This window comes from Passer domesticus, chromosome 10 (genome assembly GCF_036417665.1).
Source record: "Passer domesticus isolate bPasDom1 chromosome 10, bPasDom1.hap1, whole genome shotgun sequence".
Classification (NCBI taxonomy): domain Eukaryota; kingdom Metazoa; phylum Chordata; class Aves; order Passeriformes; family Passeridae; genus Passer; species Passer domesticus.
This window is the reverse complement of record NC_087483.1, coordinates 15,925,645-15,950,551: the sequence shown is the minus strand read 5'-3', so window position 1 is coordinate 15,950,551 and position 24,907 is coordinate 15,925,645. Positions and strand designations below refer to the sequence as shown.

The 24,907-nt window shown below is 43.9% G+C and overlaps 3 long non-coding RNA genes across 5 annotated transcripts in view; 1 reads left to right on the top strand and 2 right to left on the bottom strand.

Annotated features, from left to right (window-relative positions):
* Positions 1 to 22,996, bottom strand: part of LOC135308694 (uncharacterized) — a 29,843-nt gene extending 6,847 nt beyond the window's left edge. The window contains exons 1-5 of one of the 3 annotated variants that reach the window (XR_010369076.1): positions 22,721 to 22,996; positions 12,199 to 12,392; positions 11,912 to 12,074; positions 11,337 to 11,454; positions 9,426 to 10,941 (exon numbers count right to left, since the gene is read on the bottom strand). This is a non-coding gene — a long non-coding RNA (uncharacterized LOC135308694). Of the gene's footprint in view, positions 1 to 9,425; positions 10,942 to 11,336; positions 11,455 to 11,911; positions 12,075 to 12,198; positions 14,458 to 22,720 lie in introns of those variants that run through there. The other 2 variants (XR_010369075.1, XR_010369077.1) reach the window with 2 other exon arrangements.
* LOC135308695 (uncharacterized) lies at positions 12,414 to 14,689 on the top strand. Its single transcript, XR_010369078.1, has 3 exons — positions 12,414 to 12,488; positions 14,155 to 14,274; positions 14,403 to 14,689. It is a non-coding gene; the product is annotated as an uncharacterized LOC135308695 (long non-coding RNA).
* On the bottom strand, positions 15,917 to 20,380 carry LOC135308698 (uncharacterized). The gene is made up of 2 exons (XR_010369080.1): positions 20,105 to 20,380; positions 15,917 to 19,646 (listed from the first exon to the last, which is right to left on the bottom strand). It is a non-coding gene; the product is annotated as an uncharacterized LOC135308698 (long non-coding RNA).
* Positions 22,997 to 24,907: the final 1,911 nt, after the last annotated feature.

The window sequence follows — 24,907 nt, the reverse complement described above, 5'->3', positions numbered from 1 at the left end:
TATGACCTAACTTTGGTTCATTAGCACATAAGAAGACATTAATGACACAGAGTAATGAAATGTAACAACTCCTTTAGTACTTTCTTATTATCTGGGTCTTTCACATGCAGTTTGACAAGAGCTAGACTAGCAGCAGTTTTAACAGCATTTTGTAGCTGGTGCTCACTAGGAATGCCCCAAACCCAAAAAGGCATAAGCCAAAAAGGTGAAGATGCAGTAAGGAATCATGAAACGTTTATTGTAAATGTCAAATGAAGTGTATCTGCCAATAAGGGCTTCTTTTGAAAAACAATGTGTGGATTGCACTGATCTTAACCACTACAAGGGTAGAGCTTTAGAAGGAAAAAAGAAAAAAAAGCCCAGCTGTACCAGACAGTTTTTAAACCTAAATATCTTGCTCTTCTAGACTTGAAAAAGTCTTTGTGGAGGAGGTATAATCCACAACTCAGGAAAATATTAATGTAATCTATCTTTCAGAAACAAAAATCAAAAGTCCCACCTGAGCTATGTCCATGCAGAAAAGCAGAGTTAAATATCAGCTGCTTTTATCTGAGTGCCTAAATGTAAAAATACTTAACCAGGATTCTACCAACTATTACATGAAAACCCCATCATTTGTCTGCCAATACCAGTCTAGGTTAATTTCTTAGCTGAGCCTAAAAAAGCCCCAAAAGATCAATAAAGGTGTAGGTGGAGAGGTTTAAAAAATAACTACTGGAAATGATGAGCCAAGATCTTTGGAACAACGTGTCCCTGCCTGAGGTACAGGCAGGCTGATTTTTAGATCAGTCACCTACAACTGTGGTGTCATAAAGTGGAAAAATACCACCAAGAGTAATTTTTAGCAAAGAGCACCAACAGCTCCCCTCACATTCACATCCAGTGAAACTCCATTCCAGTTAGATTCATTGGCAAATTGTAAATTCTTATTTGATTTATCAATCACAATTTTATATTGTTAATTCATATGTTCATTAGACAAATCCTTTCCTCTAAGGTAATCACTTAAGGTACTGCTGGCATGTGAACATGCACAAATGGATAATTCTTAATGACCTTCCACACTGACATATTTTTGGCATCAGTCTTCTGTATCCTAATTTCAAGCTGCCTCTCTGGTGTTATCATAGGGCTGACTGCACTACACAGTCAAGGAGGACTTGCAATTGGAACTCGTTAGTAAGGTTGTTCCCATCAGATATCAGCAGAACAAGGAACAATTCAAATTCTGTCTCTCCTTGGATGAAACCCCTGTGTTTCCAGCTGCCAGGGTCAGTAAGCAGGCTTCATTTCAGCAGCCTTGAACTAGATGATCTTTAAGGCCCCTTCCAACCCAAACCATCCCATGATTCCAGGAAATTAAATTCAATATAAGTCATCCCAGGCTACTGTTCTGGCAGCTGCTCTGCACACTGCCCTCCCATAAGGCCAGGTGTGGTGCAGGTGAGCCACAGACCAGTGGAGATACAGCTGAGCCGTCATCTCTTTCAGGGGTCTGATGCCGGAGCTCGTGAGGAGACCTGTGGGTGGACCCTGTACTGGCTGTGCTCACCAGGTTTGCAGAGTTGCAGAGCAATCAGGTCAACTACCAGAACATGCAAGAATGTTTTCCATATGCTCAACCTGAGAGATGGCATTTGCCCAGCTGAACAACCATTATTCACAGTGGTACCCAAACTCCAGAAGGCTCTGGACCAATGCTATCCCTGATGAGCCTGTTTGGGGTCTCTCTCCATCCTCAACCTCACACTCTTAGTGCCACTCATCCAGCACCATGAGAAGGGGAAAAACATGCCATCATCTTAAACACTGGGTACTCAGGGCTGCCAGCATTTCCACCGTGCTCCCTAGAGCAGATCCACACAAGGAAAGGGAAATTTCTGGCATTTCCCAGAGTACACAAGAGGAGGAAGAAATATGCAGGGAAAAGGTGGGGTAGACACAGTGCTGGTGTCCACTGAGGTTTGGCAGTTGGCTTCTGTGGGTTTGGGCGGCAGGCTGGGAAGGGAGTGAGGTGCAACAGGGGAGAGAAAAACCCTCCAGGAAAGAGTCTTCCCCAGCTGGTGGCCAACGCAGGCGGCAGCCCCCCACAAAGGAGCTGCTGTGGCCTAGGGCTGTGGGTCACAGTGGAAGCTGCAAGGGGTGTGTACAGCCTGCGTCCTCTGTGCCTGCCCCACTACAGTCAGGGCCCAACTGACACCCAAAAGTCAAAGAAAAGAGTTTGCATCCCTTCCTCAAAAGCACAGCTCGGGTTGCAAATCCAAATGTATGGGCAAAATGTAAATGCATTGTGACAAGCTGTACGGGGAATCAAAACAAGGAACAAGGAGCGTATGTTTCTTTTAGAGAAATGTCCTTTATCTCGCAGACAGAACGAAGCGTGTGGCATTCAAATGTTAAGATTTTTACACACTTTCATGAAATACTAAAGAGAAACCAAAAAAAAAAAAGAAAAAAAAAAAAGAAAGCAACAAGAAAATAACCCAAGTCCGTGTCACTTCTCAGCTAGTTTGGTTATTGCTGCTCCTGAGTACTGTAACATATGCACTTTCCCTTTTGAAAATGTATCAAAGTTGTTATTTTGGGGGTGGGATAAACTCTTACCCATGCATATCTTATGTTTTGAAGCCAAGAATGCTTAAGAACCTGCTCTGGATCCGCACATCAGATGCATAAGTGATTAGTGACAAGTGACACAGAAACAGAGAATGTGCTGTGTTACGATGAATAATAAACACGCGCAATTTATGCAGGCAGAGCGAGCGGGGAGATGGCATCCTGCACTTTTTCCATATAAATAATGTGAATCTCTCAGCAATGAAGCCAGGCCGAGCAGGGAGTTTCTCCAGCCCGCCAGCCGCGCAAGCCGGCAGGAGAGAGCGGGGACAGGCCAGGAGGGGTCACCCGCCAGCTCCTGGCGCAGGGGTCATCGCGGAATGAACTGGCGCCAATAATTGTCTCGCAACTAGAATCACCACAGAAACAAAATTCACAGTGGGCACAATTTTTCACTCTCTGGGAGAAAGGAGCTCGTAGATAAAAGGAAAAAAAATGCCAAAAAACACTCAAATTGTTTTTTGTTTCTTGAGTTTCTGGACAGTATCCGTACAGTGATAAGATTAGTGGTGCTTCTCTGAAAAAAAAAAAAAATTGAATGAATAAACTCAATTTTTAAATGAAATTTATCCAGGAAGGGCAAGTACATGTTCCTGGGAGACTGTCGGGGCTGAAGAGAGCTGGCAGCAGGAGTTTCTGAAGGACCATGGTGTACCTGGCAGGTACCTCACCACTCCTGCATTCTCCATTTTGATCTCCATTAGCAAACCTCACACAACACCAAAAAATCCCCCAAATGCCAAAGCCAGCCAGCCATTCATCCTTAGTCCAGTACATGTGATTTTCTTTTTGTGTGCCTCTGCCACACACAAACATCAGAGCTGCAGGACAATGCACACATCCTTCAGCCTTGTGCTCAGCTGGGGGGATGGTCCCAGGCTTGACACATGGGCTGCTGCAACATCCCCACTTTGCCACCTTCTTTCCTCTGCCCCTTGCTGCCCTCCCACAAACGAGCCGTCCTCCAGGGAAAAGAGAAAGACATCATTTTTTTAATTAAAAAATATCCACCTGCAACTTAACTCTGCACATTTTTTCCTGACTGTCCTGGCCTGCCAACTCCGAGCAAGCTTTTCTCTGTCATTTTTGCACTCTCTCTACACTTCCAGAAATGCATTTGGATAAAAGTAGAACTGAGAGGGGAAAATGCATATTCCGTTAAATAAAAATAAAAAAAAGTTGAAAAAAGTGTCTAAAAGATGGATGTGTAAAGAAATCATAACCACACTTTAACTCTGAGCTTGAGTTACATAAACTGTACTGTGGTAATTACCAGGCTCCTCCAGATTAATAAACAATTACCATAGTAACTACACCATCATATGAAACCTATGCTCATGAATTTTTAAAGCATAAATGGATATATACGCCGGTTGAAAAAGTCTCATATTTATTTTGTTCTTGGAAGACAAGAGAGAGAGATCCATTAAAGGATCTCATCAAGTTATTTCTTCCTCTGCTGGTTCCTGCAGCCACACTTCGGACAAGTGCCATATATTATGTACTAACTAGGAAAGTCCATTATGTGTGCAGGGCCTGGGGCTGGCAGGCAGCAGGGCTGGCCTCACACCCCTCTCCCCTGGCAGCCCCTGTGCTTTCAGACCCTGTTTTCCCAGAGGGTTTAGGTGACAAGGTGCACCTCTTTATTTGCCAGAATTTAAGGGGTTTGTCGGCATAGCAAGCTATCCCTAGTGGCGCACTGGGCTCTTTTTATTTTTTTATGAATTATATGTGAGAAAAATTTCAAGTAGATGTTGCATGACCACACACAGGAAAGACATCTCCATCAAATATTTGATGGAGATGAGAAAGTGCACGCGTGCAAAACTAACTTTCCACGGCACGGCATGCCTTATTTCCAGAATTTCCACCAGTGTCCCCCCAGGCTGTCCCCACCAGAGGCCATGTCACATCTATGTCTGGAAACATCTAGTGTGGTCTGCCCTTGTGCCAGTGCCAGTGCCTTGCGCTGGAAGGCAAGGAGGGGAAGGGCCAGTGCTCCAGCAGAGCAGCACTACCTAGGGGCAGACCCCTCTTACCTGCAAGCCAACAATGCAGACCCCTGGACACCCAGCAGGAAGGGCATTCCCGTCTGACATTGCCTTTTCCCCTAAAGGCCAAGCAAAGCAGCCCCTCAGGAATACCCTACACTCTTCTGTCTCTGTGGTGCTCCTGACAAAATGTGCCAAAATGTGCCAAAACATTCCCTCATTTGTAGGAGGCATCAATTATTAAAAGCAGTCCATGAAATGCATCCAAAGTCGTTTTAAAAAAAGGCTTTCTCCTGCCCCAATATCAACTCTTGCTTTTACACTATCATAGACAAAACTTTGGTTTGAAAACTCGTACCCTTAGTCCAGAGCTTTAACACAGCTGAGCCTGGCTTTGCTGCACTTTACAATTTGTTTGTAACATGTAAAAAAAAAATCTAAAAATGACAAATAACAAGATTATATATCAACCTGTTGATCATTCTGACAGGAAAGCTGAAAAGCAGCCCTGAGTTTAAAAATAGTGTTCAGCATTTGCAGTAATAGTCTAAAACATGAGGTGAGACCTCTACACTTCAAGTTTGAGCTGCTTACTTTTGATAATTTCTATGAGCTGAAATAATATCTCCCTTTTTGCAAGAAAGTATGTCTTCAGACACTCTGAGATTTAGGAAAGCCATTAAATCCTTGTGGATTGAAGGTAGGAAAATAAACTGTATGAATTTTAGACTTTGAATGATCTTCCTATAACAATTTTCGGGGAAAAAAACTAAGAAGAATTCTGCAATTTTAATCTCCTCAGTAGCTTCCCATTACTAAACAAGCAGAACACCACAGTACAAATGTGGATGTTACATGTCATCTTGATCTGCTGCTTTTTTCTTTCATTAAAGCTTTAATGCAGCAATTATGGCTACGTTGCCCTATAAAAAAAGGAAAAGGCAGTTTACTTTAAAAAGTGAAATTGCATAGCCTACTATTTAATTATACACAAATGTAAATGGCCTATTTTTCCATAACTGGTTATTACAGCACTGTTTTACTTTCTGAGTTTTCACAATCTCTAAAACCTACAATGCTTCCTGCTATATAATTGTTTTGCTACATTATTGTTTTCATCTTATTTTTTCTTTTAATGTGAGTGCAGCGGGATAAATCTTGGTTTTAAGCCAGCCAGTACTTCATCTACTTAAGCTTTTATAGATGAAGATTGCTGTAATTATCAGAATACCCGCTTATTTCTGAAGTATTATCTTGGCAACCTGCTGGCATTTACAACCAATTAACAAGCTTTGCCCATTAGTTGCATAAGGGGTATCACAGAGTAAAGCCATTGTGTGCTAATTTTCTATTTTAGATAATCAGTTTGGCCATCCAAAATGGAAAGGGGAAGAAAAGAAAGGTTTGACACCCAGTGGCAGACATGTAAAAATTACTACATGCCCCCCTGAGACAAAGGTATCCAGCGACTGCATGATTGCTTCACTGTCGTCACCACTGGGTTTTAAGTATTTATTCCCTTTGTCTCTTTTGGAAGAGAAAATAGAAAGTACAGCTTCAGCAAAGTAATCATGTCCTCTTTTTATTTTTTAAACAGACTGGCTTCTCCCTCTGTCCTCGCGGGCTTGTAATTTCACCAAATTGTACAAGTGTTAAACATGATTTTTTAAAAAAAAGGAAAAAAAAAGAAGGAAAAAAAAAAGAGTTAGCAATAGAGAAGGAAGCCTGTTTGGCAGCGCAAATCTCAGCCTTCCTCCCCTAATGGCGGGGCCGAGCAGAGCCCTCATGCCAAAGGCAGCCCCTCGCTCGTCGCTGCACCGCACTTGGTTAAAGCCATGTGCAGGCTGCGGGTTTAACCAGGCGCTGCTATGAGCAAATGGGCTCCCGGCCGACACCCAGCCCCGGCTGCTGAGCTGCTGCCAGCCCCGGCTGCCTCCTCCCTGCCCTGGGGGTTTTTTAAGCATTAACCTTTGCTCGAGGTTTCCTTTCCCTGCTCCTGGTGCAGAGCAGGGGAGATGCATCACCACGTAGGTGCCTTGGGCAGGAGAATGCTCGTGCCTGTGACTGTAGTGCTGCATCCTCACAGCACTCCCTGAAGTGCTCATCCCCACCAAACCCATCTCCAGAGCTGTCCCGTCAGCACCCCAGCCCTGCTTTGCTGCCCCAGCCACACTGCCTTTGACTGGGTCCTGTCTTGAGGACACGCACCCCAAATCTGGCACAGATGGAAGTGGGCACAGCTTGCAGCTCCGCTCTGCCCCTCCAGTGACCCCACTGACACCAGTCCCTGTCTCCACCTTCCCACCCCATCCCTGCTGCCCAACCAGCACCAGGCACGAGGCTCAGTCTTCCCTGATCTCCTGCCGACTCCAGGCCATGAGCTTGGCCCTTCTGTACATCTCCATCCCATTTTACATGCAGCAACCAGGATCATAAGGGTCTCCTCCCTGCTGAGGCTTGCCCCACACCACACAGCAACAGGAGAAATGAGTCTCTGATCCTACCCAAAATCCTCAAGGTAAATAACAATGATTAAATGATTATGCTGGAGGCAACAGGGCTTACCCATTTAATTGTATATAAAATTAGACATTAGACCTGGTATAGATGCCTGTGTTTTGTAATAAGGAGAGAAACTAATCAGTTTAAAGATGAGCACAGTCCTTAAAGCATGGTTAGATCCCATTTACTCCATTGAGCAGAATGGATAGATGGTTCATGTTGTAAAATGGTTTTATAAAATGTACTGAACTGTACAATGACGTGTTTTATTTGCCTCCTGTGGTTTAGATTCATATTTTGCTTTAGCATAAGTTAAACAAAATTAAGACTACGATTATGCTAAGAGGATGTAGCCAGTAAAGACAGAAAATGTTGAACTCCTCAAAGTCGTAAAGAATTTTCAACTGTGCAATTAGTAAAGGCTGAACATATATACTGAAGTCTATTAAGTCATAAATGAATGAGAAAAATGTAGTGCTTGGCAATTTAATGTGTATATTTGTCTTAATTATTTTAAATTAATTGCTATTGGCTACAATCATTAGAAAATTTAAGTAGGTACAATATAAACCCTCTTAAAAAGTAAATCTAGTTATATAGCCAAACCATCTAAAAATTATTTTGGCTACTAAAAAGAAGTAAGAAAGGTTGATGAGCAGAGTGCTGGGGACAGTTTGGAGCTCCCTGCAGCCTGCTTCCTCTGATGCTGCCCCAGCCCAAGCACCTTGAAGCCCCTCCACAGCTGTCAGGGAGCACAGATCAGCCACCTCCAGCATCACAAGAGCTCACACGTCTCCTTTTTGGGCACCTCTGGACAACTTTCCCCCACAGGTTTCCATTTTTCTAATATGAAAAAAGGGAACTTGTATTTTTGAGGATTTTTTTTCAGAGTCTCAAGTGAAAAAGCTGTTATTTGCCCAATTCAAATTAAGTCATTCCCAGTCAAAAGTATTGTGTCCCAATAGCCTTACTCAAGATGATGACAGAAGCAACTGGAAAATGAGTGAGCAGAGAAATTCTCCCTGGGGAAATGAAACAGTACCCAAATTACCACAACATCTTCTGCATCTGCAAGGAAGGAGACATGTTCCTCCAGGACTCTAATCTTCATCACTAATATTATTATTAAATATTTACATACCACCCTAAGTTTGCATGACACTTTACAAAGATAAAAGATGCTCTCTTTGCACTGAAGATCTTAGAGCCTACATCAGACAGTGAAAGTAAAATTAGCAGAAAGAAGACATGATGAAGATTAAGAAAAGGATCTAATGCTGGTGACCCAAAAGCATTTTTAGACTGTAACAGCATGTGGGACTAGGGCTGACAAAAGCTCATGGCTCTGAGGCCCTTTTTGCTTTTAGTAGCCATCTGATCACATTTCAAATTCATGGTAGTCATGTGGCCCTATTTCCCTACAGCTTTGATCCAAAGAAAAAAAATAATGCCATCCTCTAACCACTAGAAAAAAATTTTTTTCATCTGATTTGTTTAAGGAAAAGAGAAGTCAGGCTGCAAGAGTTCAGCAGTTCTGGGCTGCACAAGTGGGAGAAAGGCCTGTACACTACAGCACTGAGCTGAAAATAGAAGAGTTGCTTGGTCTTTCAGCTTGAGTTTCCTCCATTTTGATTAATTCCCTCACTTCATTTTCATTTCTGCCAGTGTAAGCAGAGAGCCATGATGAATCAGCCTTCCCTCTCAGACACCCTGGGCTGAGGCTGCTCTAGCCTTTCACTGGGGCTGAAGAGACAGCAGCAGGAAATCAAATCAGCAAAGATGGATAGGTGGAGATACTCAGCACAACTCTACCTGCCCAGGGCATGGGGTGGGCACCTACCTGGCAAAGTACAGGGAATAAACTTCTTCAGGAATGATGCTCTTGAGGAGGGCAACACCCTTTCTATAAAGTCCATAAAATAATTTAACATATTTTAACATAGGCATTGTTGCTGTGCATAGCCAAGCCAAGCCCAGCATTAAGCTGCAGTAGGACAATGCCCCTCTTCTGCCTCCAGACATGGAGGGGACTTGGCAGCCCCAGGAGGAGCCAAGCCCACCCCGCAGCTGTCTCTCTGCAGAGCTGCACCCAAACCTCCCTGGGATGGGAGACTTGGGAAGTAACAGCAGCAAGGACAAGGCCACCAGGCTTGAGAACAAGGGGCAGTCAAAGAGGACAGGTGCTGGAGCCTCCACCACAGGGGTCCCGCTCAGGTGGCAAAAACCCCTTCTGGGTCCTCACTGCTCACCTATTATTTTTATTCATAAATTTGGTGATCAAGAAAAAGACATTTTCAGTCTTTTAAATTTTTAAAACTAATCTTAGCATAATCAATGGCAATGCAAGCTTTCCCCAGGTTTCCTAGAAGATACACATTTTGATGGACCCGAGGCATTATACAGAGAGAAGCAGCAGCACACTTCAAATCCCCTGAGACAACAACAGGCAGGATGTGCAGGGCAGAGGAGGTGCAGTCTGAGGCTTCCAGCAGCACAGAGATGCAGGCACACATGCACACAGACACACACACACATATATATACACGTATACACATGCACACACACATATAAATGCTCCCAGCAATTCAGTTAGATTAATTTGCTTTGGCTATTCCATTATTTTCCTGCTAGAGTACTTAAAGAATCAGGTTAAGCCTTTGCATTAGATACACAAACAATGCTCCTTTACCTCCACATGGGTGTTGTGAGACTTTAATTAATGTTTGTAAAGTGCTTTCAGATCCACAGAAGAAAGGCACTATAGAAGTGCATAGTCTGATTATTTCACAGCATACAAAAGTAGAGGTGAAAAGAAGTAGTCTCCTCCTTATACATAAAACTACTGATCTCAACTCCTGCATTAAAAACACCCCAAGATGTTAAGGAAGAAAAGAATTCTGACCATGAACCTACTTCAGGCTTCCCCTTTGCCTTTTTCATCTGATTTCTGGTTGAGTGAAATAATAAGCTATTGTATTGCTGTAAACTCTTTGTAAGTAGATTTGACTAAGACAACAGAGTTCAGTGCCAGCAGCTACTCTGATCATTCTTTTAAATGGAAATTTACCGTCTGCTGCATCACATGGAAAAAATATAGAACTATTTTTCACAGCTTGTTCACTGAACAGATTATTGGAGGGAAGAAAAAATAAAAAGGCTTCATTTTCTACAGATCCCAAATCTTAGCGTAGAAAGTCTTGGCAATTTCCTTTTGAGAGGAGACAGATTTCACTTTCACATTGATTTAACAATGAGAAGTGCATCCAAAATGAGGGCCTGATTCTGAGCATTTAAATGGTTAGCCATAGCTGACTCCACAGCTTATCTATGGGAGCAAAACTGCTCACATCAATAAGCCTTTGTAAGATCTGGTCCTAATATAGAACCAGTTCTCAATGTCATAAAATCTTTTTTAACAGCATCTTGTGTTACATTTAATTTATTTCACATGGCCCCATAAAATAAGATAAAAGCTTGTAAGTCTAAAAGTCATATTAAAGGATGGAAAAAAAATCTCCCTACCATGTATTCGTGTTTATTAAGTATTATCTTCATGCAACTTACATACTTTTAACTCCAGAATTTCCAAATTGTTTCTAATCCTAATGGCAGTCATCAAGAGCTGACAGTGGATAATGCAAACACATTACAACACACTCACTTTTTGGAGAAGAAACTCCTTCCCAAAGCTCTTGCCAGACAGGTCATCCCTTGCAGCTTGAGGCAGGAGCACAGGGCCTTACCAAGGATGCCTTTCCCTTCATTTGGGTGGGGCACGGACAGACGAAGTGCAGCTCTGTGGTTTAATTTCCAAACCTAGCCCAGGAAGCTCCTGGATGACAGGCACAAGAAATATTGACTTGCACCATGCATGGTTTAATCTGACAGTGGCCTAAAAAGTGCACAAGCATCTGTTCCTTAATACACAGAAAGTCTCCAGACAGAAATACATCCTTGGGGCCAAGAAGGATTCACTTTTTTAATGAAGGTGATGGAGTGTCTCCCCTCCACCACTGAAAATGTATTTTCTGCTTCAACCCAGGAAGGGGAAGGAAGAGACTGGAGCCATGGTCCCCAGGACATCAGTTCCACTGGTCAGAGCATGATGATAATAATGCCAAGGTTGTGGGTTTGATCCCATAGGAGCTATTCACCTAAGAGTTGGCCTTGATGATCCTTGTGTGTCTCTTCCAACTCAGAACATTCTGTGATTTAGGGAGAGCTTACCTGAAGCCCAGGGGACACAGCCAGGATTTCCCAAAAGACATGCATGTTAGCCTCTGGTGTGGTGCAGCTTGGCTCTCACAGATTTCCCACAGTGGTTGAGGGACAATGTTCCTGGATCCTGGGGGATAGGTGGATTCAGGGGTGTAAATCAGGGGGTAAATCCTGGTCTCCCTTTAGGTTTCCCAGAGGTGTGTGTGCATCCAGGTGGTTGGGTGTTTCTCCAAGGCTGGCAGTAGGGCAACCAAATGCCAGCTGGGCCACCTTCCTATTCACAGTATGGGTCCTTTACTTGTGCAAGAGTATAGCAGAATTTATTATAAAAGTGTCTTCAGCATCTCAGAGCTTGTCAGCGACCTTACAGAGCTACTGGTATGAGTACTTGTTTGCCAACAGGAAAAAAGCTAAAAATTAAGAAATCTCAATACTATGGTATACAAGCTAAGGCAATGTTCCATTAAAAAAAAAACAAACCACAAAACAAACACACACATACACACACTTGTTCTTTTTTTCAGCTCACATTTCCTTAGTTTATCAATGATAACCATTACCATAAGAAAACTGTGAGGTCTTACCTAATGCTGCTGCTAGGAAAATGCTTTCACTACAGAAGGCCATCACAGATGTCAATGTTTGAGGAACCAGCAGCAGACCCACTGCCTCTCCCCCAGGATGCACAAGCCAGAGGCAAACCCAGGGGCAATGTGGTAAACAAACACTGTGCTTCCAACTTACGCCCTGGAAAAGAAAAGTTACTTTTGATGAACTAAAAGAATTCCTAAGGACAACTTGCAGTAAAGATAAACTTTAACCACGATCTGACATGACAGTCAATAAATAACTTCAATATAATCCCACGTACCTCTTTGGTAGGCAGTGGTCTAACCCAGGCGGAGATGCTTTTAGAACATGGCTGTTCTCACCAGCCCTTGATATTTTTCTTGCGATCCAGGCAACATCACATTGAAAAACCTACGCCACAGCTGTCAGGGCTTCTCTCCAGCAGATAATTGAATTCCATTGTGACAAGTGAGCTCAAGTTTAGTGACACCATCCCTGCCAACCAAACAAGAATGAGAGCCATCAGCTGCACAGACGTTGATCTCTGCTGAAGAAGAGGTGCCTGCAAGTACTTACCAGCATCCTTGCAGGGTAGGTGCTCAGCCCCCAGGAGGTACCTGATAATAACATGAGTACGTCTCAAGGGATGATTGTGTTGGGAGCAATGTGCTTATGCAAGAAGGCCTGACAAAAGTGGAGCAAGTCAACAAGTTTAAAGGACATTCAAGATGTTTTCCAAACCAGAAAAAGACAGTGTTTATCTTGGGCGGTTGCATGGTAGGCTTATGCTAAATGCAAAAGAGGAAGTCATCAGTGTTTCTTCCCATGACTGCCCTCTCAAATTTCTTTTTAGGTAAAGAGGTTTTTGGGGTTTTTTTCTCATCATATGTACATCCCATATTTTTGCAGTTATGTCCATTTTCCTTAGAATATAGCTTTTAAACTTAGCTTATCCATCACAAATCAGACTGCACATCAACTAGTACCTAACAACTACCCTTCCTTTGCTATATTGCTTCATATGTAAATCTGTTATTTCTCAGCTAATTACTGAACTATCCAATTTTAAATGCAGCTGGAGGAAAATTGCATTTTTTCCTCTCAAGAGAAGAATACTACTTCTCCACTGGCATCCCAAAGAGACTCTCCCAATTAATAATGTGTGGCCAGGTCTCATGTTTAAGAACTGCACGAGCCATATCTGTTCACTTACTTTGCTCATGGCTCAAGCGTTTCAAGCCAGCATTCCTGCTGCAGTAGCTCCAGAGACGCTAGTGGGATGTCACAGTTACAGAGGCATACATCTGCCTCGAACGTGCTGTGCCAGCCAGAGAACAGCTCAGATCCCACACAGCCTCCAGGCTCTCCCCGGTACACAGGAGGAGGTGTATCTGGCCCCCAGGGAGGCACTCCAGGAGCCTACTGCTGAGCCAACAGCCAGAAAATGCAGCGCATCTGAGCAGGAAATTAAACCTGACTCTCCCATAGGCTCAACAAATGGCTCAGGCAGCCTGCTGCAGCCAGTGTCTCGGCAGTCTCTGCATCCCCTCCGAGAGCTGAACACTGATGCACACACTGAGTCAAAGCCGGCTGCCCCACTCCGTGAAACCTCATCACGGGCAGCTGGGGAGGAGGCCTGAGGCTTGACAGCACCTAAATGCTGGGTGTAGAGACTTAAAAACATGGCTAAATCAGTTGGCCCCTTTCTAGATCTCCTCCTAGGCTCCCAAAATCTGCGTTTATTCATCACCCTATGTGCTTTGCTAGCAGCATTGGCTTCTCTGCTTGTCAACACGCCGACTTCTGAATTCTCAGTGCAAAGGAAGCCTTTCATGGTTTGGCATCCTCTTATATGTTTGTGCTTCTCAGGATATATTCTCTAGCCAAGTCTTTAAGTTCTTACATTAGTCCCCAAGCCCAGACACCAATATGTTGCTGATCAGGTCTTTTCACATCATGCTGCTTTTATCTGGAATGCTGTTTCTGATGTATCCAGGGAAGCTGATGTTTTAAAGAATGTGGTTAATTAATCTTTTTCCTTTTTGTTTAAAATAACACTTGAGCACAGCTATTTCTTTTGCTATAAGACTTCAGCAAGAAATTTGCCTTCTAAATGCTATTATGCTGGGGAGGTCCTGATTTGCATCTTTGTCCTTGGATAGCATAGATGCAGCACAGGGGTCCACAAACAGAGATTGATTGATTTCCCCCCTGCCCCCCCCCCTTTTATAGTCTACAATAAAAAGTTTCTTTAAAGGGGAAGAAAAGAGAAGCACGTGCTTAATACTGAAGAATAGCCTGCTTGTGCTTGATACATTGGAGAAACAGTTCAAGAACACTTCATCCTCCTGCAACTATTTCCTGCACTTCTGCCAAGGTTAGGGAAACCTTGGGTTAGCTTCTGCCTGAATACCTTGGGCTGGTATCAGTCTGAACAAGTTCAACTGACTGCTTGGGTTTTCATCTTTATTCTGCCTCCCGTTGTCTTCCCACTTTGGCAAATAGAAATCACCTTCGACTTTGGGAGAGGCCTCAGCTGAAAGCATCCAACAAAGAGAATTCCTCAAGAGATGCTGGCTGGGGGGTCAAGGTCCTTTCATTGAGGCCCCTAACTCAGCTGTGCTGGTGATCAGCCATCTGTCATAAAAATAAGACTGTAGATCAGCCTGGTCTGGGATCAGGTGGGTCAGAAAACACAACAACATAGTCTCATAAATGACTGAAAGATTGGACAAAAAAAAAAAAAGGCAAGAAAAATCCACCTCCTTCATACTTAAACTCCCCTTTTTGCACACGAGTGAAGAAAACAGAAGTAACAGTAAGAAAAAGAATCAGGCAAGTATGACAAACTTTACCTCATTTTTCATTTTGGCTTTAAATGAAAAACACTGCTTGCCAGAACAATCCTTGGATGCCGATTGGTTTTGCACACAGCTCCTCTGACGTACAAGCCAGAAGAGAAGCAGCACCAGGACAGAGAACAGAGCGAGCGACGGATCCCAGCCCCGAACAGCTGTGGGACAAGCAGCCCAGCACGCTGCAGATGGAGCCTGCAGTGCTGCTCCTGCAGTGCTGCTCCTGCACTCGCCTCCAGCTGCCCCTCGCACAGGAACCAGCCCTTGCACTGCTCTGGGATAAGGGCTGGATCCTTTTGTGTGTCTTGTGGGTAAACCTGACCTGCTGGAAAATAAGTGAAAAATACAGCTAATTTCCCCTCTAATGGTTGGGGTTTTTTGTAGTAAGAATCATGCTAACCACTGCTTTTTGTCACGGGACCATGGTCTGGGCCTAATTTTAACAGCTTCAGTCATTTATATATAGGAAACACAGAGAATGGGTGGGGAAGAGCTCAAGCACTTCAGCAGATACAGGAGAGCAACACCTTCTTCAGTGAGCTCCCTTGGGGAAACTGCTGAAGGCACATTGCCATGGCTACCTGCCTTAACAGACAACTCTTTTTTTCCAGCTATTTCGTGGCAGAAGAAGGGACCCCAGTGCCAGCTTTCTTTTTCTCCTTTCTTCCATGAGGGAATGCCAAGAGTGGTTCCTGCTGGCCAGCCCACCTCCTCCCATGGTGTCTGCATTCACCAACCCCTCCAAAATCTCCGAGGGCCTGGGGCTGTCCTGCCTCTGCTCTCTGGGCGCTGGCCTGCTGCAGATACCCTGGGGATGAGCTGCCAAAACCCTGCCACAGTCCTAGAGGGCTGTCAGGGAAAGGGCCCTGCTGGGGGAAAGTTCAGAAGCAGGAAAAAACATGAGAAGATTCAGGGATAAGGGGGAAAAGCACAGACTTATTGGGGAGGAGGTTTTTGGAAGGGCCAGGGTGCATTTCATGACTGTCAAGCCTATTTTATGATACCTTTTTTTTTTCCCCTTTCTGAACAATTGTGGTTAGAACACCATTATTGGCAGTAATGCTACTACTGGATAATAAAGCCTCACAGACTGGTCTGGAGCTCATGCAAAGAAATACAAAGATTCCCATTATCTTTGTCTCAGCATCACAAGAAATAGCCAAATTACATTATTAAACACATCTACAGATTGATTTCTCTCCAGTTAAAATTTTTGCTTCCTAAAAACCTTGTGTCCAACCACATCAGAAAGAAAAGAAGTAGAGGGATGAGCAGAGAAAGGAAAGGCATCATATCATAAGCAGCTTGCAATGTTACAAACATGAGAATAATCTTTTTCTAAAAAAGAAAAAAAGCACCACTAACTTTTTCACATTTTAGCAAACTTTTCAATTAGGATTTCTTCCCAGCTATTTAAATATGCTTAAAGTAATGATTTGCTGTAATTTGTCTTTTTCCTTTGGAAACATACCGTGCTATTGTCAGCTTTAAAAAAGAAGCAATTTTCTGACTTTTGAGATTGAGTAGGTCACGGAAAAATTACTACTGTGGGAGCCTATAATTAAATCGAAAATGCAGCTGCACCTATAAAAAAAAATTAAGTTTATTCTATTAATACTTGAGTCTCGAATTGTATTTGACTTTTCAGACACAGGTCAGCTCAAACTGTACCTTAACTGCAGAACTTCAGTAGCTGCACAGCCACTTGCAAAAGCAGACATGATATAGCACATACAGACGTATTGGCAAGTGTTTGCTGGTGTCTGAATTAGAGTCAGTGCAGCACGATTGTCGTTTTCACACGTGGAGCCTTTCTTTCCTCTTTTCCTAGAAATGGCACTGCATCTTTGGGTGTTGGTTTTGTGCTTGTTTTTTTTTAAGAAAATCAATTAAAATAAATCCAGGTAAAATCACTACTGTTTATTGCAAATTTAACTGGAAGAAATACAGAAGGGGGCTTTTGAAGAAAATAATGTAGTACATCTGAATTGAATAAAGATCTTTTCCCAGAATTTGACTAGTCATGAAATGAAGACAAGGTTCTAGACAATACCACAAAACCAGGCTTTGTGTATTTATAAATAAAATTTATCATAGAGCCTTACTGAATGTTCACACAGTGCCAGATACAGGCATTGAATTAAGTATTAATTGAAAATTTGGAAAAAAAAAATTGTGACCCACAAGAGATATTAAAACACAGAAAATATACAAAATTAACAAAAGCCTCACCGAGAAAATAAGATACAGATGTTGTCTAACAACTCTTGAGACTTATTCTGATGTCTGATGATAAAAAATACTTCCACAGAAATCTTCAAAGAAATATATAAAATCAGAAGAAGAACAAATCAGTCTAAAATAGTGCTATTGATTTTATTTAGTAATAGTAATAAAAATAGCTTTTTTAAAATAATTGCATTTAGGATTATCACCTTTCATGATTTTCTAGGGTTCTATTAGGTGGCATTCTACAGCCCTTCTGTATTGCATGATTTTACATATTACACAATAATTTATAAAACTACATTTCCTTAGAACCTCCTCTAAGTTTAAGAGTTATTTTTTTCCTTTCAACCAACAGGAAGGAAATTATTCTTTTTCTTTTCATCAGTCATTCTCACATGTCCAGCTTTCCATGCTATTATAAAGAACATACCTAACCCATTCAGTTTATATAAATGCCTATACCCTATTTATTACATATAATGGGCTGAAACCCTTTCTTCGTGTGCAAACTCCACTATTTTAATACACTTATGCATCACATCTAATACAGCTATCCACAGCTACTGTGAGAATGAAAACAGCATATCAGAAAGGGTAAAAGAAAGGAAAACATTTATGAGGAAATATTATACACAGCACAAGAGAGATCTCTTTTTCCCGTTCCAGAAACGACTTGTGAGCCACAGCGCTGCTGCAGAAAGAGCCCACAAAACCTGGATCGTCGCATACACCACTTGATTGAGCCCAGAAATGATCCTGAGAACCAGCAGTTTAATTATTTGATTTCACAGCTACAGATCGCTTTCTCCTGTTTGGTCAGCAGCATGATTTTTTTTTTTTCCCCCCCACTTTGTGCTGCGGAGCTGGATTTCTATTTTCCAGCTGCATATATTCCGTGGAGGAAAAGAAAACTGATCCATGAAGTTCCTATTTGCATAAAGTGCAGAAACATCTGCCACAAGATTCTTGTTTGTGGATTGAAGCATCAGGAGATAGTGCCACTGATCATCTGCCTTAATTCCATTGAATTCTGTTTCTGTCAGCAGGAGCTCTGAGCGAGGGTGTTTGAGGAGGCAGAGGAAAGAGTTTGCTCAGAGAAGACATATTCTTACTATGACTTGAAATGAGTGATCGCTTACGTGACGCCGACTCACTCCAACACTCGGGAAGGAGCTCTGCCCCAGGATCAGTAAATGCCCTGCTCCACCTGACACCAGTTTTTTTTGCAAGTACAGATCACATAAAGGTATGCAATGGTTTAATCGGCATCCTGCAGTTGCCTATAACACACAGCAGCTTTTTTTGTTAAACCTCATGCAGTGAACGATCCACTTCGCAGGGCTAACGTTAGAAAGTGCTCGCTCCGCAGTGCTGGTTTGAGTTTTGGTTTTGGTTTAGGGAATCAAATAAAAAACCTCGAGGAAAAATTATCTGTGTCTCAGATCAGGAAAAATTTCATTCTGTTTCTGTGTGTGTATATAATGCGTGACTACAATCATAAATATCAGGTGGAGCAGCCAATTCATTCATACAGAATACATAAATAGAACAGAATCTCAATGAAATATAATAGCAACTATTTTAAAAAACAGAATGACTTTAGGTCAAGTGTTATTTCTAAAAACACTAAAAGGACTTTTGGTAATATACAAATTTCATATTTTTGCATTACATTCTGCTCTTTTTTATTACAGATGATTTTTAAAATTCACTAGCTCTGTTGATAAAATTGTACAGACAGATTGCAGGCTGGCCTCCTCTCCCACAACACTGAGAGTCAGAAATCAGTCTAATCTACGGTGTGCAGTGCAAACAAAGTGCTCCTCTCAGCTCCTCTCTTTTGTGCAGTTTAACAGCCAGTCTGAGAGGAAAATAAAGTTTCTTCACATTTACTGTCTACTTATGTCAGAAGTAGCATGAAGGTGGTCGACAGAGCACTATTCCCTGTTTTCTGTCAAAAAGCTCCGAGACACTCCGCTTCCTAAGCTGGGTCAGCAGAGATTAATGCCACATTAGGAAAATCTCATTCGTCATTGTCATTGCAAAGCAACAAGGCTTTAAATATTTCCTATTCATAGCTGATCTCTGTAACATGTATGTGTGCTGCTTTTCCCCCCACCCCGAGCTCCTTTACACATTCACAGATATCTCAACTGCAAATTGAGTGCAGGAAATGCCTTCTCAGGAGCACAGCACAATAGGGTCACAGGAAACAGTGAAACAAACAATTGGAAAAATAATAATAATACCCCAACAACTGCATCAGAAGGGATCCTTGCTCCCATAAACATATTTGTATAAAAAGTTTCTCTGGCAGTGGTTCACCAGCAGGCAGTAATCAGCTAAGATACTTCTTTGTATTTTTTTTGTTTCATAAATAATACAGGAGTTTACTAACAGGAAGTTTGTGGGAAGCAACAGTAAACAGTCTAGCAATCCATCTGTTATTGCGGAATGCAAGAAAGCTGAATCAGATTCTGTGCAAGTGGACTATTTTTGCTGTTTGTGCTAGCAAAGATGTGTGGGAAACGGGCATTTAGAGTCATTGTTAACATGAACTCCTGTGGACCTCCTTTCTCCCTCGCCTTGCAGAAAGGCATGGCTGGGTGCAATTTCAGCAAGAAGCCTGAGGACTTCTGTGGCTACAGAGCAGCTCGTAATAAACCTGAGCAAAGCAGACAAGGCATTTGTATCAGACGTGAAATATTCAAGTGACAGTTACAAAGGGACTTTTGCTTCCTCGAAATCAATCTCAGAAAGAATGACTTCTAAATTAAAACGCTCGCAAACTCCTGTTAGCGCCTTCCTCAGCATCAAGATATTTATCAGGAAGAAGTTGAAGGGTTGGAGGGAACTGGAGCAGGAGGAAAGGAAACAAGGAAAAATAAGGTAACGATGGAGGTTGTACTGACAGACTTTCTGTGCCAGCACAAGTAGAGTCAAGCAAGGGTGAAAAAAAAGCTAGTATCTTTCCTGAAGACAGGCTGTTCTGCTGGCATTGGTCCACCCTTGATATATTGCTTATGAATAGAAGGCTAGAAAGAGAGCGGGGGCAGGCGTGTAAATTAGTCACTACTACTACAAAAGCAAGCTTTCCTCGCCAAAGGCAACGCGGTGTCTCACCTCAGAGATTAATTTGTAGCGCTGAAGTGTGTGTCCAAGACAAAAAGTTGTGCTGCGAAGTAAATGAGAGTCAGGAGTCTAAGTATAGGATTATACCCTGCGCTTACCAGGAATCACTTAATTTTAACAAGCTAACAAATTCTGCTTATTCACAACGCGTCTCAATATTACACATTGCACTTGGTTTAGAAGAGACAGTAAATACGCAGGAAACCTCTGTCCAAAACAAAACCTGCTAAAAAGACGGATGAAGTTGTCAAGAAACAAAAACGTCAGACTGCGGGGCACGGTACCGAGCTGCCGCTTGTGCGCCGAGCGGCGCCGGGGCAGCGGCGGCCAGGGCAGCTCCAGCGGGGTGCTCGCAAGTGTTTACAAGGGCAAAGCGACGCCTCGGGCCGCCGGCCGGCCCCTCAGGGCGCTGCCACACGCCGGGAGGAGCGCGGAGGCGACGGGGTCGCTGTTGGCGGGGGGGGGAATGGCAGGTCCCACACAGGGGAGCGGTGGCCGCTGGGCCCTTCCCGCCGGGAGCCGCTCCCGCCGCCGGGCCGGGGCTGGGGCCGTGAGGGAGCCGGGGCTGGGGCCGTGAGGGAGCCGTGCCGTGAGGGAACCGGGGCTGGGGCCGTGAGGGAGCCGTGCCGTGAGGGAGCCGGGGCCGTGCCCGTGAGGGAGCCGTGCCGTGAGGGAACCGGGGCTGGGGCCGTGAGGGAGCCGTGAGGGAGGGAACCGGGGCTGGGGCCGTGAGGGAGCCGTGCCGTGAGGGAGGGCCCCGCGCGCCTCCCGCGGCGCGTTGCTGCCCCCTGCCGGCCGGCCGCGCGCACGGCGGGCCCGGCGCCCTGAGGGGGCGGAGCGCGCGGCCCGGGGAAAACCCGGGATTCCCCCGGGAAAACGGGAGCGAGCCCGGGGTCTGCGGCCCTCACGGATAGGCTGTCCCTTCTTACCAGATTCACCCCCGTTCGGACAATTAACATCCGGACCGTCAATGAGGGTTTCAAGGCTGCGCTGTCTGCGCTCGAGTGCGAACTTCAGCAAAAATGGTTGTGCACGACAGCATTAGACCCTTGCCATCGCCGCTGATACCGACAATTCAGTTATCGTTCCTCAAAGCGGTAAAAGACATTACAGAACACCTGGTAGTGCAGTGCTGTGCTTGAGCAGGGAGCTGGGGCCAGATGATCCTTTGTGGTCCCTTCCAGCCTGACCCATTCCGAGCGCCTGATTCTGTGAACTGCAAATAGTTACTAATGCCGCAAACTCTACATCGATTACTCCCGTACAATGGCCAGTGACCAATTAAAAAAAAAAAAAAAAAAAAAAGAAAGAAAAAAACACCACCCACACCAACAACTAAAATTGGTAAAAAAACCAGAAAATCCTTATTTTTAAAAGTCAGCAACTGAGTGTGTGTGTCACTGATGCACAGTGCCCATCCCTTCCTCGCACAAACGCCCCAGAAGTAAATGACACAGCACCACACTCTACTGCAGGTCTCCCATAGGGGCACATCGGGGCACGGCAGTAAAAGTGAACTTGTCAAAATGTGTGTCAAACAGCTGTGGCACTGCTTCCTATGACTCCAGCTGCAGCCTAACACTGGCAGCATCAAGTATTTCTAGTTTCTTGATTTGTTTGGGTTTTGGTTTGGTTTTTTGAGTGTGGTAAAACCTCCTGCTCCTGACTGGTTCCTGCCAGCTTTCACCTCCAAGTGACAAAGCTCAGCTGTGTGACTTTTTTGCCTTGAAGACTGAGAAGGATACCTGATAATCTAAATCTTACCCACTTCTTCACAGTTCAAGAGATGTGCCACTGAGCCAGTTCTACCCAAAAAAAAAAAAAAAAAAAAAAAAAAATTTGCATGGTAAGAACTGGTGTGATTTTGTAACAATTAGTTTTTGAAATGCTTCTTTATCCCTGCATCCTGATAGGGTTGATTTTATTTCAGCACTCTTCAGTGTCCCAGCACAGCCCAGGTACTGAGTGAGGTAGTTATGATGGTCTGGGGCTCCACCTAGGCACACACAGCCTCTCCACAGCAGCCGCAGCAGCTCACTTGAGCATGACATGTACAAATGTGCACAGTTTTTCTCTAACAGAGAAAATGTCAGAATGAGACCAGAAGCTGCTGTGATGAAAGGTCCTGATGGTATTTCTGAGTATCCACTGATCTGCACTGCTTCTGCCAGCCTGGGTACCCAGCAAAGCCCATCCAGGAAGAGTTTGGTGTTACAGACAAGTGTTTGGCATTACAGACATTTGTGCACCACAGGAGCTACAAATGTGAGCTAACTGCGGGCTGGAAAAAGGGTCCCAACACTGACCAGTCTGGACACAAAGCCTTCCTTCCATCCCTCGCTTCCTCCCAGCTGTGCCAGGCGCATCTTGTCCCTTGACCCAAGACAAGGGTCTAGCATTGGGTGCAACTTGTGCAATTACTGATCTGGATTTCCTGGCAGAAGTGTTCTCCAGTGGATCCAACAGACTGAAAGACATCCAGCAAACCTCCTCTCTTTCCCAATGCTCCAAGGGAGAAATTGGAATCTCCACTGGCATGCCAAAACTTCCCACCACTTTTGTTTAGCCTGCCTTAACAACCCTGTTGGGTCTTCCCTTAGGCCTCACCTCCAGGTTGGCAAAAAGAAGGCTGCTTCATGTCCTCCTTTTAGGTGGCAATCCTCTCTTTCAGACACTTCAGCTCAGGTTTATGGCCCTGTTGTGAGCTCTCAGGACACCTGCTGTACCTTCCGTAGCAGTCAGTGCTCCTCCCAGCTGCAATTCCTGCAGTGCCTGCAGGCAGGGACTTTCCACAGGGGTCAGAAGCTGCATTCAGGGCTTTTATGGAACCCAGGAGAGCCAAGCATTTCTCCTGCAATGTTCAGAAGACACAAGTGAAGTGGATTGGATTCCCTGATGCAAGATTAGTTTGTCACCATAATTACAGAAATGGGTGGTCAAACTCCTCCTTGCCAAAGTTCCTACATCTGATGGAGCTACACTACAGGAGACCAGCTTTTCCTGGAGAGATGAAGTCTTTTTCTAAGTCCAGTAACCTCACTTGGGTGAATCAATCTGTATTTTATACCACCCCTGTCACTGCTATTTCTCTTGCATTTGGAAGTGAACATATGTTGAAAACCACCAGACTCAATTAAAAGTCTTATAGACAGGGACCTGAGAAATTGATCCTAGACTAGAACCTTTGCCCAGATTTATTGAGTTGTGGTAGTAACTTATTTCCTCTTTACCAGTGGAAATCCCTGTCTCTATAGTTACCTTTTCTCTTTGCTCCAGTTTTGTGCCCAGATCAGTTACCTGATCCTTGCTATTTTCTCTTCTCCTGTTCATGGTGACCAGACACACTTCATGGGTGGAACAGTATTTCATATGGATTTGAAGCTAGTGAGGATAATTTAAGACAGATTTTAAATCACTGGAATTTTTTAAGACATCCAAGACAATCCCAGATAAAGGAACTAGGATGGACAAACTACTGACATACTTGCTGACAAAAACCAGATTTTCTTCAAAAAGGGGAATGTATTGCTTCCAGTTTGATTACTCACAGAAAGTGCTGCTGGATATATCAGAAATACAGACCTGCATGTTCTGTACTCTCAAATAATGGCAAATACAATTAGCACTAGAGGTATATTTTCTCTGATGCATATTTTGTCCTGTTGCAGGTATAGCTCTGAAGTAGGAAAAATTACATTGAAAATACAAGGCATCTAAACAGGGGATTCATAGAACTCAGTACTTAAAATAAGACATTGTGTTTTATTAGGAGCAAAAAATCATTCCTAAAGAACAAGCTTAGGTCATCAGTGTTGTGTCCCTCTGTGTAGTGTGAACATGGGACAGAGTGCCCAAAACGTGCAGAACTACCTACAAGCTACATGAAAATTGTGTGTCCTCAAATAAAGACAAAACTACCTGAAAGACTGAAACCCAGGAACAGTAATTTTAAATATTCATCTAGGAACATTTTTAAGTAATTTTGCTTTAAAACAGTGACATTCCTATTACAGTAGTTCCACACAGAGCCTCATACTTAGAAAAAAAATTTCCAGATCTTTACAACTCTGAATTCTACTAAAGGCCATGAGGAGGTCAGTTTTTGTGATGTTCTCTCTGGAGAATTTTTCCAGCCCTAGCGCTCTAGACATGTTTCTCTGTCTTTGCATAGTTTTCCTTCCCAGCCCCTCTCATTACAGGCAATAATACATCCACTGTTTCAATTTGAGGCTATTGTGTAATGTTCCACAAATCACATCTTGGAACCAGAGTGCTCAGCTTTCTTCTTATGCCTTTTTATTTATTTGTTTTCCGCCTTGCTTTGGGAATATCTCCCTCTGTCTGCAGTTGTAGTCTGTTCACCAATAGCTCTGGTACTTCTTGAAATAATTCTGATTTCTGTCTGCTTAATGTTTTCTCTGTCTGCACAATGTCAGCAATACCTGCATTTCTGAGTGCTGCCCCTCTTTGTAGGATCTGATTTCTCCCAAACCTCTGGGAAGCGCCAGGTACCAGCTGCTCCTGCAGGTGACCGTGCGTGCCGCTGTAAAACTGAACGTGTCACTAAAAGCACCTGCGCCCATCACCAAAGGAGAGAGAACATTCTTGCGCTTGGGCAACGAGCTGTGAGAATTCCCGACGCTGTTCCAGCCTGGGACACGAGCGGCTCCATCCATCGAGATTCCTGCCGGGAGCGACCCGCCAGAGGGCCCCCGCGGGCACGGCCCGAGCTCCCGGCCCGCCGGGAGCAGCCGGCCGGAGAGCAGCCCGCAAGGAAGGGGCCAGGGACTGCTG